The sequence below is a fragment of the Nyctereutes procyonoides genome, unplaced genomic scaffold (assembly GCF_905146905.1).
Source record: "Nyctereutes procyonoides isolate TBG_1078 unplaced genomic scaffold, NYPRO_anot_genome, whole genome shotgun sequence".
NCBI lineage: Eukaryota > Metazoa > Chordata > Mammalia > Carnivora > Canidae > Nyctereutes > Nyctereutes procyonoides.
In genome coordinates this window covers 27,215,574-27,231,485 of record NW_026575020.1, presented here as the reverse complement: position 1 = coordinate 27,231,485, position 15,912 = coordinate 27,215,574, and the positions used below count along the sequence as shown (strand labels likewise).

At 44.5% G+C, this 15,912-nt stretch overlaps 1 protein-coding gene across 1 annotated transcript in view; it reads right to left on the bottom strand.

Annotated features, from left to right (window-relative positions):
* Positions 1–15,160, bottom strand: part of RPH3AL (rabphilin 3A like (without C2 domains)) — a 144,920-nt gene extending 129,760 nt beyond the window's left edge. The window contains 2 exon segments of the mRNA XM_055319276.1: positions 14,437–14,570; positions 14,807–15,160. The gene's annotated coding sequence lies outside the window, so the exon portion shown is untranslated.
* Positions 15,161–15,912: the final 752 nt, after the last annotated feature.

Genomic DNA, 15,912 nt, shown 5'->3' with positions numbered 1-15,912 from the left:
AGTGACTGGAACACTGTAGTCTTTAAAAAATACTTACTGAGTGAATGAATGAAATTCACCCAAAGTAGATTGAATTATTGGTGTCAATTCTTTACTCACAGTAACAGTATAAGATAGCCACACATTGCCTAATGGTGGGCAGTGTACTTTTCCTGTCCCTTGGCTTGGGGTTGACCATGTGGCCCGGGATTGGCTGATGGGATGTCGGCAGATACGATGCAAGTAAAGGCTTGAAATGTGCTTCAGCAACTGAGCTTGCTCTCTTGTACTCCTGACTATCATCATGCCACAATTATATGACTTGGTGGTCACTGGTCCAAGTGGGATAAGAGACACACAGAACATATCTAAACCCAACTCCCAGCTTGAAGCCAACGAGTTCCACTGAGAACAGCTTAGGTCAGCCAAATCTCACCCAACCTGAAGATACGTGAGGAGGAATAAATACTTATTGCCATATGCTGGTGGGTTTTGGGGTGGTTTGTTATGCAGCAATGTTGTGGCAAGAGATGACTGAGACATATGCCTTGGCAAGTTTGAAGAACACTAGGAAGTCCTGGGGAAGATCTTCCATCTGGTCCTTCATATGGCCCATGATTGGGTCCAAACCAATTCTATGGCAGATCTGCACCCCTCCTCCAGACTTACAGGATGAACTCCTTAGAATTCTACAATCCCACCACTGGGATAATTATCCCTAGTAGCAGCATCCTGAAGAAGCCCAGAGTGGGTTAGGTACCTGCATGCTGCCAGGCAACAGAAGTGCTTGATGAGTTCACCTTTGTCCTCCTGCACCCACCCTATCACCAGCCTCCAAGAGGCCTGAGTGCACATCTTCATGGCCAGAAAAATCTGGAATTTTTTCTCTGCAGTGGGGTTGGAGAGGGAGGTGCACCCTAACCTGTCCGAGGGACTGACCCTTCTTAAAGCCTTAACGAATCCCCCAAACTCAGGTAAAGAGAGTGGGCAGGGACACAGGCAGGCAGAACATACCTCCTTACATTGTTACTCTGATTCAATATATGATCTAAAGTTATATGTATTCATTCAAAATGTATAACTCTCTCTTTTAAAGAGGGCTTGAGGCAGCCTGGGAACTAAACAAAATAGCAAATAAACAACTTAATGATCAAAGAGAACAGAGGCCAGGCAGAGAGCAGAAAGAAAAGTCTCCTGAAATCTGATGATTAAACTGAGAGACACATCTGACTCAGCTTGCTGCAACCACAGAAACAGGGCAAGTATGTGGGTTACAGAATTCAATATAAAATCAAAGCAGCAGCCCTGGCGCCAGTGTTAACCCCAGCTGCAGGCAGGTCTAAGGCCAAGAGGACACCCATCTGGCCAAACCAGGGAGACCTCAATACTAACAAAAATAATCACCATCACCCACATATCAAGCACTGTTCTAAATGCTTTATACAAGACTTCTCATTTAGTCCTCATGACAGCAAGACAGATACTCTTATTACTTCCATTTTACAGATGACGAAACTGAGGCCCATAGAGACAAAGCAACTTTTCAAGACCACAGAGTGAGGGAGTGTTAGAGGCAGGATGAAACCTGTAAGTCTGAACCCAGAGCCCAGGCCTTTAACAGAAACAATCCAGCTTCTGCTTTACTCATGCTAGGCCCACCCATGTCCTACAGACCCTGAACACTTCTGGCTCTTGGCCTTTGGCTCTGGGCCAGGTACCGGCCAACCCTCTTTTCTACTGAAGCCTCATTCCCTACGTTTCTGAAGCTCTCCCACCGTTGGCCTAGCCTGTGTGTCAGTGCCCTGTGACTGCCTGGTGAGCCTCCTGCAGACAAACTGGCTGATTCCCACCTGCCAACCTCTGAAGATATACCTCACCTTCCTATTCCCACTAACCCTGCACTCCCAGCACAGGCGCCCCCTTGCCAGCCAGCCCTCCTTCGAAGGCAGCTCCTCCCAAGCTGCCTCAATGTACTGTCCATCTCACATGCCTTCCCCCAAATCCCAACACCAATGCCTTAAGAGTCCATGTTCTACATCTATCAGCAGAGCTCGCCACTAAGAATGATGTACAGTGAGCCTGCTCCAGAACAATGACCCATGCAGTGCAAACCTTCAACCCCCAACTAGCTCCTGATCCATCATCTGGACAGGCCTGCACAAAGTGAGCCCAGCCCACAGTAGAGTTCTAGCTGCTCTGTTGGCCTGTCCTCTCTGCCATGACCTGAGAGTGACCTAGACGCAAAGTATCAGTTCTGTGAAGGCAACTGAGATTTTTTTTTTTAAGTTTTATTAATTTATTCATGAGAGACACACAGAGAGAGGCAGAGACACAGGCAGAGGGAGAAGCAGGCTCCTCACAGGGAGCATGATATGGGACTCAATCCCAGGACCGTGGGATCACGCCCTGAGCTGAAGGCAGATGCTCAACTGCTGAGCCACCCAGGAGCCCTGGCAACTGAGATTCCACACAGGGCCTGCTTATTTCCCAGCTCTTGCCTTTGCAAAGGTATTCCCCCATCACCCTGTCAAGGTGATGAACCCAGTTCACCACACAACCCAAACCTAAAGACAGGGTTATAGGAAGTCTGAGGCCATCACGGCCCATGACATACTTTTCTGTGGAATCAGAGGAGGTTCCTTTCATCAGAGATGCTTATCTTCCACCTGTTTAAAAAGGATTGTAGTAAACTGCTAATATGAAAACGAGATGCTTCCTATCCATTTGTTAGAAAATCGCTGTCATAAACCACATAAATTAAAGCCCTCTTCTGCGTGGTGCCCTTGTATGATGCTCAACTTGCAAAAAAAGCCTGGCAAACCCACCATGCCCACAGCCACCTGCAGCTCTGGCCAAGTGAGACACTCCAAGCAGCTGAGTGACCTGCTCGGCAGCACCCCTGAGAGGGGGAGGCTACGGGGAACCATATTCTGTCTGCTGAGCTCAAGTCATAAGTATAAGGTCCTAATGAGTCCCGAGAGTAGAATAAAGTTCTTCATGTCTAGGCTGGGGTCATCAGACCCCAAAGCAGTGGCTTCTGCAAATGAGGAAAACCATCATGAGGATTAGAACAGGGGAGGAAGAAATGGCTGAAGGAACTGGCCATCCAGAAAGGTCATGGGATGGAAACTGGGCAAATGTGGGCCACTTGGGCGGCTGCCCTGAGACCCAGCCTCAGCTGGCTTTTATTATTTGGGGTAAGAAAGAATTTCACAGTCATATCTGATCTTTTCTTGGCGAACATCACCCATGACACCTGTCCCTTGATCAGATACTTTCCCAGATCCTGATATTAATGAGGACAAGCACTGTGACAACTCAGACACCAGTCAAAATTGTCGTTTCCTATCACTAACCTGTGTGATTGGATGATATTAAAAGAGAAATCAGAAGTGAATTCATTTCCTTTTTTTTTTTTTAAACTTTTAAATGAGGTCCCACTTAGAGTAGAATAATGTGGGTGCTGAGCCTTCTGAAGCAAACGGTCCCTGAGGGATGGCGCAGAAGAACTCTGACTCCAGGTCTACCCCAGTTTCCCATCACTGCCCTGAACACCCCCTCCCCTAGCCCCCCAGCACTCTATGTGGAGAAGCAAGAGAAATAAACCTGCTTTCCAAAAATGAAGTTCAGAAAATCATACACACTCCTATATTTCACCTTCTAAATTAAGCCAGCGTTCTCCATTAACTTTCCACTGGGGACTGAGAGAAAATTGTTCCAAAATTGCAAACTAAATTTAAAGTTAGAGGGGGGGAAAAACAACAACCAACAATCTACCAGGTCCAAATGTTCGAAATAGTTTTGCTGCCAACTTTTAAATTAGAGGTAAAGTGACTACCTGTCTCAAAGCTCACCTTGTCAGGCCAGGAATGCAGGGGTTTGAATGGGGTCATAGAAGACCTCAGGGATTGGTTATAGGTAGATTTGACTGCTAAGATGGTTGTAGCAATGTGAGGGGGGCGATCCACTAAAATCTGGGGGCTAGTGGTTGGGTGTTCTATAGCCACCAGGAATTTGACTGCAAGCAACAGAAGCCAGGTTTGGCTGATATAAGCACAAAGGAATTCACTGGAGGGATACCTGATGGCAAGGCTGAAGGTGCTGATGTGGGAAAAAAATCCATGAACTCTAATAGCTACAAGAGTCCGGGCCTCAAAGTCTCTTTGGCTCCACTGCAGAATGAGGGGCTCTACTATCCTTTCCCTCATGCCTCAATCAGCACAGATGTCCAGCCCCAGAATGGACAGCCCAGCTGACTGGCCCAGAGTGGGCCAAGATCCCACCTCCTGACTAGGCGATGGCTACATGGCTGTGTAAACTTTCAAAAGCTATCTAAGCAATATACTTTGAATGTGAGTAGTTTTCTGAATGGATCTTATGCTAAAAAAAAAACGTTAGGCCTAACGTATGACCCAGAAATTCTACCCCCAACAGAAACAAAACATGTAAGAGAAATAATATATATGAGATACATGAGACTCAGGGCCACTCCATTTATAATAACCAAAAGCTAAAAACAGCCCAGGGATCTATCGATAGGTGAATAAGTAGGTAAATTGTACATATTCATACAATGAAACGACTCAGCAATAGAAAGGAAGCAGCTACTGATACACATACCAAGGATAAGTACCAAAACATATGTCAAGTGAGAGAGAAAGAAGCCTTTGACAAAAAAGTACACACTGTATGATTCCATTTGTATGAAATTCTAACACAGGAAAAACCAGTCTACAGCAGAAAAAAAAACCCAAATAGTGGTTGATTCTGGGGGAGTGGTGTAGAAATTGCCTGGGAAGAGGAATGAGGGAACTTTCTGGAGTGAGGTCATGTTCTCTATCTTGATAAGGGTCTGGGTTGCATGGTTGTATGCATTTATCTGAGCTCACTGAAGGAACACTGAAGATTTGTGCACTTCACTGAATGTACATTTTACCACAAAAGAAATAAAACATAAACAAATATTGAACTTTTTTTTTAAGATTTTATTTATTTATTCATGAGAGGCACAGAGAGGAGAGAAGCAGAGACACAGGCAGAGGGAGAAGCAGGCTACATGCAAGGAGCCTGACATGGGACTCGATCCCTGGTGTCCAGGATCAGGCCCTGGGTTGAAGGCGGCACTAAACCGCTGAGCCACCCAGGGATCCCCAATATTGAACTTTAGTTAATGATAAGCTTGCTGGCTTAAGCTCTGACTGTCGTATTCAACAAAAGATGCTATTAGGGTGCCTGGATGGCTCAGTCAGTTAAGCACCCAGCTCTTGATTTCGGCTCAGGTCATAACCTCAGGGTCATGAGATTGAGCCCCACATTGGGCTCTGTGCTGGGCATGGAGCCTGCTTAAGATTCTTTCTCTCGGGCAGCCCCAGTGGCCCAGCGGTTTAGCGCCGCCTTCAGCCCGGGATCAAGTCCCACGTTGGGCTCCCTGCATGGAGCCTGCTTCTCCCTCTGCCTGTGTCTCTGCCTTTGTGTGTGTGTGTGTGTGTATGTCTCTCATGAGTAAATAAATAAAATCTTAAAAAAAAAAAGATTCTCTCTCTTCCTCTGCCCCTCCCCACCCTCCCTCTAAAAAAGATGGAAAAAAAGGAAAAAAAGATAAAAAATATTTTTAAAAGATGCTATTAAGATAGTGAAAAAGCCAGCCACAAACTGAGAGGTGTTTACAACACATAATAAACAAAGAATTAGTATCAAAATGCGCATGTGGGACTATCACTTATGAATCAGTAATAATCTAATAGGGGTACCACCTGGAGGAGGAGAGGGAAGAGAAAAAAGTTGAATAGGAAAGAAATAAAGAAAAGTATAGGTGCATAAATGAGGAAACAAATAGCTCATAAATATGTTCAGTGTTAGCAATAATCATCAAAATGCCAACTCTTTAGGGACACCTGGGTGGCTCAGCGGTTTAGTGTCTGCCTTTAGCCCAGGGTGTGTTCCTGGAGTCCCAGGATTGAGTCCCACATCAGGCTTCCGGCATAGAGCCTGCTTCTCCCTCTGCCTGTGTCTCTGCCTCTCTCTGTGTGTCTCTCATGAATAAATAAATAAAATCCTGGGCAGCCCTGGTGGTTCAGTGGTTTAGTGCCGCCTTCAGCCCAGGTTGTGATCCTGGAGACCCCGGGATCGAGTCCCACGTCGGGCTCCCTGGGTGGGGCCTGCTTCTCCCTCTGCCTGTGTCTCTTCCTCCCTCTCTCTCTGTCTCTCATGGATAAATAAATAAAATATTTGAAAAATTATAAAAAAATAAATCCTTTTAAAAAATGCCAACTTTTTAAAAGATTTTATTTTTTTTAGAGACAGACAGCATGAGGGGTTGACAGGGGTAGAGGGAGAGAGAGAACCTCAAGCAGGCTCCACGCCCAGCACAAAGCTCTCACTTGACATATGTTTTGGTACTTATCCTTGGTGTGCGCATCAGTAGCTGCTCCCTTTCTATTGCTGAGTTGTATTCCATTGTATGAATACGACTGTTATCTACCTATTCACCTGTCGATAGATCCCTAGGCTGTTTTTAGTTTTTGGCTATTGTAAATGGAATGGCCCTGAGTCTTCTTGTTGATATATGTTCTCATGTCTCTCATATATATTATTTCTCTTACATGTTTTGTTTCTGTTGGGGGTGGAATTGCTGGGTCATACAATGCAAGGCTTGAGCTCATAACCCTGAGATCATGATCTGAGCTGAAATCGAGAGTCAGAAGCTCAATCAACTGAGCCACTGAGGTATCCCAAGACTTTTTAAAAGATTTTTATTTATTTGACAGAGAGAAACAGAGTGAGAGAGCACGACTGGGGACAGAGGGAGAGAGAGAAGCAGACTCCCCACTGAGCAGGGAGCCCAATGAGCCTGGGATCACAACCTGAGCCGAAGGCAGATGCTTAATGGACTGAGCCACCCAGAGGTCCCCAAGATTTTATTTTTTTAAAGTAATCTCTAGGGATCCCTGGGTGGCGCAGTGGTTTAGCGCCTGCCTTTGGCCCAGGGCGCGATCCTGGAGACCCGGGATCGAGTCCCGCATCGGGCTCCCGGTGCATGGAGCCTGCTTCTCCCTCTGCCTGTGTCTCTGCCTCTCTCTCTGTGTGTGTGTGTGTGTGTGTGACTATCATAAATAAATTTAAAAAATTAAAAAAAAATAAAGTAATCTCTATACCCAAAATGGGGCTCAAAACTGAGATCCAGAGTCACATGTTCTACCAACTGAGTCAGCCAGGCACCCCTCAAAATGCCAGTTTAAACCACAATAAGATACCAGTTCACGCTCACCAGACTGACACAGAGTGGATGCTACAAAGCATTGGTAAAGATTGGTAAAGAGGTAAAGAGCCACTGACACTCTGGTCCAGGGCTGCAAGGAATACACATTGCTTCAGAATCTGGAGAAGAAAAAGAGGTGAAGGTGCACGTGGCTTGTGACCTTCTAACTCTGCTCCCAATTTACCTCCCTGAGAAACTTACACATGAAAAGGATATCGGTAATAGTAAAGAAAAGCAGAAACAACCCAAATATTCATCAACAAGTGGAAGGGATAAAAAAATTCAGAATTAGCTACATGCAACAACAGGATGAATCTCCATAACACACACATAGATCAATTTAAAAACTGGAATCCAGCATGAGTCCACTGACAAAACTTCGAAAGCATACAAGGATCACACAATGTATTGTTTCGGGATCTAAAACCGTATGGTGAAGCTATAAAGAAAGGACAGAAGAGGGACACCTGGGTGGCTCAGCGGTTGAGTGCCTGCCTTCAGCCCAGGGCATGATCCTGGAGTCCCGGGATCGAATCCCACATCGGGCTCCCGGCATGGAGCCTGCTTCTCCCTCTGCCTATGTCTGTCTTTCTGTCTGTCTCTCTCTCATGAATAAATAAATAAAATCTTAAAAAAAAAAGAAAGGACAGAAGGTTAATAATTATAACAAAATCCAGGTTAGTGCATCCCCTAGGGATGGGGAAAGAGGGAGCTCCAGTTAAGGAGAGGCATAAAAGCAATTCTAAAGGGCTACTGGTGCTCTATTTCTTTTCTTTCTTTTTTTTTAATATTTTATTTATTTATTCATGTGAGATACAGAGAAAGTTAGAGACACAGGCAGAGGGAGAAGCAGGCTCCATGCAGGGAGCCTGACGTGGGACTCGATCCTGGGTCTCCAGGATCACACCCTGGGCTGAAGGCAGCACTAAACCTCTGGGCCATGCGGCTGCCCAGTGCTCTATTTCTTAAGCTAGTGAGGCAGATGTCTATTTTATTCTTCTTCTTTAAACTGTACATATATGTTTTATGTGCATGTATATATATATCAAGTTAATTTTTTAAAATCAATAACTTCTGGGATCCCTGGGTGGCACAGCGGTTTGGCGCCTGCCTTTGGCCCAGGGCGCGATCCTGGAGACCCGGGATCGAATCCCACGTCGGGCTCCCGGTGCATGGAGCCTGCTTCTCCCTCTGCCTGTGTCTCTGCCTCTCTCTCTCTCACTGTGTGCCTATCATAAATAAAAATAAAATAAAATAAATAAATAAAAATCAATAACTTCTTATATTCCAAAATATCCAGTTGAAAATAAATGTAAAGAAGGGACCTGGGTGGCTCAGTTGATTGAGCGTCTGCCTTCAGCTCAGGTCATGATGCCAGAGTCCTGGGATCGAGTCCCACAGCAGGCTCCCTGCTCAGGGATGGTCGGTTTCTCCCTCTCCCTCTGCCTCTTCCCCCCCAACCCACTCTCTCTCTCTCTCAAATAAATAAATAAATAAATAAATAAATAAATAAATAAAATCTTTAAAAAGAAAAGAAATGTTAAGAAAAAAGATCCTATTCCTTAGCAACAAAAAACATAAAACACCTGGTCACAAACTAAACAAGAAATGTTCACAGTCCTCACAAGAAATCTAAGAAACTTTACCACATACTATAAAAGAAGAGAGGACTAGAAAGAATGCATAAATAAATACAGGACAGTTCATATTTCTAGATAGGAAAATCCAATACAGTAACTATTTTATAAGTTTAATATAATCCCAAATTTGATTTTAATAATATTTGTAGAAAACCAATGATTATAAATTTCATATAGAAGAGTGAATAAATTTCATATAGAGGAAGGAAATTTCAAGAAAGAATCAACCATCAGTGTTAAAATATATTTAAAAATGTAATCATAGAGGAGAAAGAGACAGATAATGAATGAAACAGAAAGCTTGGAAGTTAATATGTTTGTACACAGAATAAAGTTCACATTTAAGGCAGCCTTGGTGGCTTAGCGGTTTAGCACCGCCTTCCGCCCAAGGCCTGATCCTGGAGACCCAGGATGGAGTCCTGCGTCAGGCTCCCTGCGTGGAGCCTGCTTCTCCCTCTGCCTATGTCTCTGCCCCTCTCTCTCTCTCTCCAACTCTAATAAATAAATAAAATCTAAAAAAAAAAAAGTTCACATTTAAAGTTGGTCCGGGGGGATCCCTGGATGGCTCAGCAGTTTAGTACCTGCCTTTGGCCCTGGGCGTGGTCCTGGAGTCTCAGGATCGAGTCCCACATCAGGCTCCCTGCATGGAGCCTGCTTCTCTCTCTGCCTATGTCTCTGCCTCTCTCTCTCTCTCTGTGTCTCTCATGAATAAATAAATAAAATCTTTAAAAAAATAAAATGAAAAATAAAGTTGGTCCAGGGACGCCTGGGTGGCCCAGCGGTTGAGCCCCTGCCTTCAGCTCAGGGTGTGATCCTGGAGTCCCAGGATCGAATCCAATGTCGGGCTCCCTGAATAGACCCCAGGATCACAACCTGAGCCAAAGGCAGACGCTAACCCACTGAGCTACCTATGCATGCATCCCCCAAAATAAGTTTCAACTGGATTAGAGAGAACAAGTAAATGGAAGACTGGGCCCTAAATAAAGAACTGGAAGAAAATACAGGTGAATATTTATCTGACCTTGGGATGGGGAAGACTTTCAAATCCAAAAGCAAAGGAAGAAATTATAAAATGAAAGGACTCATGGCCTTAGCCACAAGGGTCAGTGGGCTCAGGCTGCCTTCATAAATAGCCTGGAGAGGACAACCCCTCAGATCCCCTCTTTCTTCGGGAGCAGCAGACTCTAGCTCAATATCACTCAATAGACTGGACGTTGCTGCCCACCATAAAACAAAAAAAAAACACAAAAAATGAAAAACAAATACCCTGAAGAATGGGTAACTAAATAACATTGATTTCTCAGTTCTGGAAGCTGAACCTCAAGATCAAGGTGCCTGCTAACTTGGCTCCTGAGTGCTGTGTGCTCACCTGAGTCCTTGGTGCAGGCAGAGCTGGAAGGGAGGGAGAGGAGGAGAGGGTGGGAGGGAGAGGAGGGGGAGGGGGGGAGAGGGAGGAAGGAGGGAGAGGGAGCCTGCTGGCCTCTCTTCTTCTAGGGATACTAATCCCATCATGAGGGCCCCCCCTCTCATGGCCTCATCTAATTCTGATCACCTCCTGAACACCCCATCTCCAAATACTATCACATTGGAGGTGAGGATATAAACATACAAATCTTGGGAAAACACAAAACATTCAGCCCACAATACCACAAACTTCTCTATGTTTAAAAATAATGATAAAAATAAATAAATAAAAATAATAAAAAAAAAAAACCAAACAAACAATAATAGGGGAGCCTGGCTGGCTCAGTTGGTAGAACATGTGACTCTTGGGCAGCCTGAGTGGCTCAGTGGTTTAGCGCTGCCTTCAGCCCAGGGTGTGATCCTGGAGACCTGGGATTGAGTCCCATGTCAGGCTCCCTGCATGGAGCCTGCTTCTCCCTCTGCCTGTGTCTCTTCCTCTCTCTCTCTCTCTGTGTGTCTCTCACAAATAGATAAATAAAATCTTTACCAAAAAAAAAAAAGAAAGAAAGAAAGAAAGAAAGAAAGAAAGAAAGAAAGAGCGAGCAACTCTTGATCTCAAGGTTGTGAGTTCAAGCCCCAAGTTTGGTGTAGAGATTACTTAAAAATAAAATCTTAAAAAATAAATAAAAATAGGGATGCCTGGGTGGTTCAGTGGGTTAACCATTAGACTCTTTTTTTAAGTTTTTTTTTTAATTTTTATTTATTTATGAAAGCCACACAGAGAGAGAGAGAGAGGCAGAGACATAGGCAGAGGGAAAAGCAGGCTCCACGCACCGGGAGCCCGACGTGGGATTTGATCCCGGGTCTCCAGGATCGGGCCCTGGGCCAAAGGCAGGCACTAAACCTCTGCGCCACCCAGGGATCCCAACCATTAGACTCTTGATTTCAGATCAAGTCACAATCTCAGAGTTGTGGGATTGAGCCCTATGTCAGGCTCCACTCTCAGTGGAGAGCTGGCTTGATATTTTCTCCCTCTCCCTCTGCTCCGCCCCTTGCATACACATGTGCATGCATGTACTGTCTCTCCCTCTCTCTCTAAATAAATAAATATTTAAAGAAATAAAATAAACATAAAAATAAATTTTTTAAAAAAGAAAAACTGTGAACTAAGAAAAAGTATGTTACATATATGCCTGTCATCATTCTTATGGATAAGTAAACATGTTAAATAAAATGTAGGTTAGAGGCGCCTGGGTGGCTCAGTCAGTTAGCCATCTGCCTTCAGCTCAGGTCATGATCTGGTCTTGGGCTGGAGTCCACATTGGGCTTCCTGCCCAGCAGGGGGTCTGCTTTCCCCTCTGTCTCTGCAGCTCCCCACACCGTGCATACATATACACACTCTCTCAAATAAATAAATAAAATCTTAAAAAAAATAAAATACAGGTTATAAAATCATTTACATAGAATGATCTCAATATTTAAACATTAAAAACAGCTATTTCTGGGGGTTGAGAATCACTGGCTCTTATTTTCTTGTGTTTTGGTGTATTTCCTAAATTTCCACAGTGAATATGAATTATGTTTATAATTCAAAATACCATTATTATCTTGAAGAAATATTATGTTGTGGTCAAGCAACAACAGGGGTAGAGGATCCTATTCTGCAAAACTTTAGGAGGATGGCTTATGAGCCAGGTGCCCAGGACAGTTTGGGATCTGGGATGTGTGATCCATATAACCCTACAGATTCTACAAGGAATCCATTTAAGAGATGAGTATTTCTCCACAGAGGAGGAAGGTATGACAGGTATCTTGCACCAGTGAAAATCCTAGTCCATGGAAAAGGGAAGGCTTATTTGAGAAGGTCCCAAAGGGACAGACTCAGAGGTAGAACAACAGAGTCAGGTCTCAGCTCGAGTAAAGGAAGAATTTCTACCTACATAAGAAGCCCTCAAATGCAAAGCACTATATGATGAGCATGTCACAGTCCATTGGTGCTCAGAGACACAATGAGGAAAGTTTTCTTGTATCACGAAGGGGGTTAGACTAGTATTAACCTTTAATTATATACTTTTCCTTTTATGAATTCAACCAGATTGTATACTTAAAATGAGTGAATTATCTGAGGTATATAAATTATATACATCAATAAAATCAATTTTAAAACTTTAATATCACAGAGGCTAAATTTCCCTTTGATCATCCCCACCCTACCCCCAACACACATACAATTCTGGTCTCTTCCCTCTTTCCTAGAGATAACAACTATTAGGGGGATCCCTGGGTGGCTCAGCGGTTTGGTGCCTGCCTTTGGCCCAGGGCGCGATCCTTGAGTTGAGTCCCAGGATCGAGTCCCACGTCGGGCTCCTGGCATGGAGCCTGCTTCTCCTTCCTCCTGTGTCTCTGCCTCTCTCTCTCTCTCAATCATAAATAAATAAATCTTTAAAAAATAAAAAAAAAATAATAATAAGTTTGAAAGGTTTGGGGCCCCTGGGTGGCTCAGTGGGTTGAGTGTCAGTCTTTCGCCTGGGTCATGATCCTGGAGTCCTGATATTGAACCCCATGTCAGGCTCCCTGCTCAGTGGCGAGTCTGCTTCTCCTTCTCCCTGTGCTATTCCTCCTGTTTGTGCTCTCTCTCACTCCCATTCTCTCTCTCTCAAATAAATAAATAAAATCTTTTTAAAAAAGTTTGGAAGTTGTTGTTGTTGTTTTAAGATTTTATTTATTTATTTGACAAAGAGAGAGAGAGCACAAGCTGGGAGGAGGGGCAGAGGAAAAGGGCGAAGTATGGTCCCCAGGACCCTGGGACCATGACCTGAGCCGAAGGCAGCCACTTAACCAACTGAGCCACCCAGACACCCCTGGAAGGTATTTTTCTAGACCATTTTATATGCTTTTACATGAAGGTGTGTGTTACATATATATGTATTCATATAAAGTATAAAGGACTATGTATATATATATTTCTACAAATAGTATGATAACAAATTTATTACTTTGAAACTTATCCTCCCTGTACAATTTTAGAGATTCATCTATATTGTTTTATTTTGTTTTGTGTTGTTTTGTTTTAGAGGGGGGGTGGGCAGAGAGAAAGGAAAAGAGAATCTTAAGCAGGCTCCACACTAGGCTTGATATCACAATCCTGAGGTCATGACCTGAGCCAAAATCAAAAGTCAGACGCTTAAGCTACTGAGCCACCCAGAAGCCCTTCATCTATGTTGTTATATAAAGATCTAACTGATTCTTTTTCAAAACTGCACAGAACTCCTGGGTATGACCATCTGAGTTCCTCTAGCTACTTCACCAACAGTGAACGGTCAGGCTGCTCAGTTTCTCACGACCGCAAACTGCCACAAAGACTATCCCAAAACTTTCTACCTGTCCACACATGCCAGGGTTTCCTTAGGGCAGATCCTGAGAAACAGCACCCCTATGTTGTAGGGCAGATACATTTTTTATTTTAACAAATTGATGTCCACGTGACATTCCTTTCTAAGCCTCAGATCCCGTGGCTTTATCAGTCTGATCCCTGTGAAATATCCTCTTGTTCATTTTGGCCTGAAATGTTGGTCTCCCTGGCATATTCTATGCCCTGGCTTTGTCCCCTTGCTCTTCCTTCCTATTCAGATCCTCACCTTTTCAGATGGGTTGCCCCTGGTCACTTCCAAGCACAGGCCAAATAGTGCCCCCTCCCAGCTACTCAGTGAGGGGACCTCTGGATGGGGAGGAGGCCCTTCTAAATCCAAGATGCTGCATTTCTGGGAATCAGAGGACATACAATAAGTGAATGAGAAGGGGGCTAGGGAGCAGGCAAGAGAGAACTTTATAAACCCTGGCATCGACTCAACTGCCTGGATGGCCAGATCCCAAGATGAAAAAGCAGCAACACGTTGCAGGCATGAGCACAGCTGCATGAGTCAGGCAGGGCTGGGTACTGATGACCATCACCTTCCTCACCAGGCAAACATTGTAATTCTGTAATGATGCCCAAGATGATCACTGCAACACCCCACTGATTAACTGCCCCTGGTATACTAAGTGTTTTTACATAAGGTGCTAAGTACGTACAGTCTTACATAAGATGCTCTGGTATTTTTAGCAGTATATAACTGCCATATGAAAGGAGATGCTCTCCCAGTGAATGCCACTTACTTTATAGGCTGGTGAAGTCCCTGGAATACTGATGTTTTACAGGCAGCTTGTTGCTGTCAGAGGATTGAGGATGTCTGTGCTGAGGGCAATAGCACCAGCCGTATTCTGCAGTTTCTCCAGGTCAGTCTGACACCCTACAACCAAAAGAAAGTGATACATAGCACCTCGATTGCCCCCAAGAATCACAGCAGCAAGAAAAGGGCCATTTCGTTGACTTGGCAGATCCCCACCAGCCACATTCTAGCTTAGTAAGCCCTCCCCAAACCCAACAGAGTGGAGGGGGACAGGAGGAAGCCAGAGCAGAGCTAGCCCTGCTTCCACATCCCCAGAGCTGCCCCACCCCAGAACCTGGGCAGCTACCATCCTTTACCTCTCAATTATCACTAGAAATCCAAAATTCCAGGGACAGTGAAGTCAGAGGTGTGGCGTATCTGTATTCATGTCTTGGGTCTAGGGTCACTGCTGCCTTTATTCTGGTTTTGCTAAATCTTCTTGAAGTATGATATACATACAGAGAAGTACACAAATCAAAATTGATGAGTTTTGGCAATATGAACACACCTATGTGACCAACACCCAGATAAAGAAAACAAAAAGTTACCAGCCTCCCAGAAGCCTTCCTCATGCCTCCAGGAATCCACTATACTGACTTCCAAAACCTTATCTTCCTTTTGCCCGTTTTTTTGTGCTTTATGTAAATGGAATCATATGGTATGAGGTATGAGTAGCCGGGAAGGGGGCGCCATTTGGCCTGTGCTTGGAAGTGACCACGGGCAACCCATCTCACTGTTGGGTGAGGATCTGAATAGGAAGGAAGAGCAAGGGGAAAAAGCCAGGGCACAGAATATGCCAGGGAGACCAACATGTCGGGCCAAAATAACAAGAAGAAATTTCACAGGGATCAGACTGATAAAGCCATGGGATCTGAGGCTTAGAAAGGAATGTCACGTGGACATCAATTTGTTAAAATAAAAAATGCATCTGCCCTACAACATAGGGGTGTTGTTTCTCAGGATCTGCCCTAAAGAAACCCTCATAAGTGTGCACAGGTGGAAAGTTTCGGGACAGTCTTTGTGGCAGTTTGCAGTCATGAGAAACTGAGCAGCCTGACCATTCACTGTTGGTGGAGTAGCTAGAGGAACTCAGTCATATGATTTGTGTGATACATTCACATTGTTCCATGTGCCTGTCCATTGTTCATCCTCACTGTTGTAGAGCGTTTTATCCTGTGTATTCCCCCCAATTTATTTGTTCATTTTACTGTCAGTTGGATATTGGGTGATTTCTGGTGGTTTGGCTATTATGAATAGCGCTGCTATAAACATTCGAGTACATGCCTTTTCACCACAGACTCATGCCCTTAAGACATAAAAGGTGGTGAACTGAAGAGGTGCCTGGGTAGCTTGGATGGTTGGACATCTGCCTTCGGCTGGGGTCATGATCCTGAGGTCCTGGATCAAGCCCAGAGGTGGGCTC